Here is a 2,500-nt window from a genome sequence, read left to right on the forward strand (position 1 = left end):
ATACTGTGTATATATATATATATATATATATATATATATATATATATATATATATATATATATATATATATAGCTAAGATACATATAAAGAGTTGGTTCTCAAATCGAAAACTATTCATAGTGAGCTATCCTATATATGTAGCACGAATTCCTATATCTATCTCTACAATCTACATAATAAAATACTTTTATAAGAAATTAAAGCCCAAGTAAATTGGTCTTATATTGGCATCTATTGTTTTCCTTTAATTACCTACTAATTAGCAACACCTCATGTAGCTATAATTAAAACGGAAAATGCAACACAAGAAGATGCAAATAAATGAACAGCGCGCACTTAAATCTGTCAACGAAGCCACTGAACTTCCAAACTATTCCGTCTCTCAACTCCACGGGAATTACACGCGCCATTTCACATTCCACCTTCAAGATGCCAAAGGTTTGAGTGACCCATGTCAATGGCTTGTCAGCTTTCTCGTTTCGCTGACATCAAACCCGGGAGTTGTATTAAATTGCAGGAGTATAAAATGTCTTCGCATATAGACAAGAATACGATTCTCTCTCTCTCTCTCTCTCTCTCTCTCTCTCTCTCTCTCTCTCTCTCTCTCTCTCTCTCTCTCTCTCTCTCTCGCGAATCTAGGACTAAACCTTCTCGAACCTTTAAATAAATTGGTTCTAACGACCAGAAGGGAACGGCAAGGTATCACCATGAGGCCCGCAAGATACCTTTGCTTATCTCTCCCCTTTCTTTCTTCCTTCCTCCCTTATCTTCTTCCCAAGGGCTCTTACTTCTTCCTATTTTTCCTATCTTCTTGGGGACGACGGACTGCTACATTTAATTATAAATTACTTCCCTTGTCACAACCTCCAACATATATAACTATTCAAGGTTAACCGCTTCCCATACGAGGTTGTAACATGGGGTCCTATATATTCACTATGATTGCCCTTTGACCTTAATATTAATAGGATATCAGAAATCTTGACAGGATAATAGCGTCTACTTTCGCCCTAACGAATACCATCATAATTAAAACTGCCACCATTTGATAAATATTCAATTCGATTAAACCAAATTAATAGTATAACGGAACTCTGAGCTACGGCTGAAGTATTAATTTGGTTTTACTATTATTATTATTATTATTATTATTATTATTATTATTATTATCATTATAATTATTATTATTATTATTATTATTATTATTATTATTATTATTATTATTATCCAAGCTACAACCCTAGTTGGAAAAGCAGAATTCTATAAACACAATGGCTACAGTAGGGCAAAATAGCCCAGTAAGGAAAGGCATTAAGGAAATGAATAAACTACATAAGTAATGAATAATTAATACAAAATATTTTAAGATCAGTAACAAATACATCTGTTATATATAAACTTTGAAAAGACTTAACATGGATTTATAGTATATATATATATATATATATATATATATATATATATATATATATATATATATGTATATATATGTATATATATATATATATATATATATATATATATATATGTGTGTATATATATATATATATATATATATATATATATATATATATATATATATATATATATATATATATAATAAATCAAAGGGTGAGGTAGAAAGTCTCAAATTTATGCTACCATTTTAATCCGAGCTGGAAAGTAGAACTATAAATCCATGTTAATTCTTAACATCAATCTCTTATAATCTAAACAAAATAGGCCTAGCTTACCTACATAATAATGTGGAAAAAAAAATCACGAACTTCATTACCCAGGGATTAATGGGATTATGTAAGCATGAAGTTGATTTTCCTTTATATAATGCAGTGAAAATACTTTAGGATATACTCTTAAACAATTTAAAATCTTCTATTACATACTTGAAAATTTACCACTAAAGACTTTAAAATTTACCTTACACACTTTAAAATTTATCCTTAAACACTTTAAAAGTTACCCCTAAACACTTTAAAATTTACCCTTAAACACTAAAATTTATCCTTAAACACTTTAAAATTTAACCCTAAACACTTTAAAATTTACCCTTAAACATTTTAAAAGTTACCCCTAAACACTTTAAAATTTACCTTACACACTTTAAAATTTACCCTTAAACACTTTAAAAGTTACCCTTAAACACTTTAAAATTTACCCTTACACACTAAAATTTACCCTTAAACACTTTAAAATTTAACCCTAAACACTTTAAAATTTACCATCCAAAACTTGAAATTTTACACATGAATATTTCAAAACTTGCCATTAAACACTTTAAAATTTACTCCAAAACACTTTAAAATTTACCATCAAACACTTTAAATTTTACCCTCAAACACTTTAAATTTAATCATAAAAACATATTTATCATTTAACATTTTGAAAAATGAAAGATACTCCCAACGTATTCCATACATGGATGGTTACTTGAACTTCCTATACTCGTTTAATTATAGTTGTTTGTTATAACTGAGGATTGAGTTTGTAAACCAAGATGAG

The 2,500-nt window shown here is 28.4% G+C and overlaps 1 protein-coding gene across 5 annotated transcripts in view; it reads right to left on the bottom strand.

The window, feature by feature from the left end:
* LOC137651323 (beta-1,4-glucuronyltransferase 1) overlaps positions 1 to 2,500 on the bottom strand; it is a 700,820-nt gene that overhangs the window by 295,671 nt on the left and 402,649 nt on the right. The window lies entirely within an intron of this gene.

Source organism: Palaemon carinicauda, chromosome 12 (assembly GCF_036898095.1).
Source record: "Palaemon carinicauda isolate YSFRI2023 chromosome 12, ASM3689809v2, whole genome shotgun sequence".
In the NCBI taxonomy this organism is placed as follows: domain Eukaryota; kingdom Metazoa; phylum Arthropoda; class Malacostraca; order Decapoda; family Palaemonidae; genus Palaemon; species Palaemon carinicauda.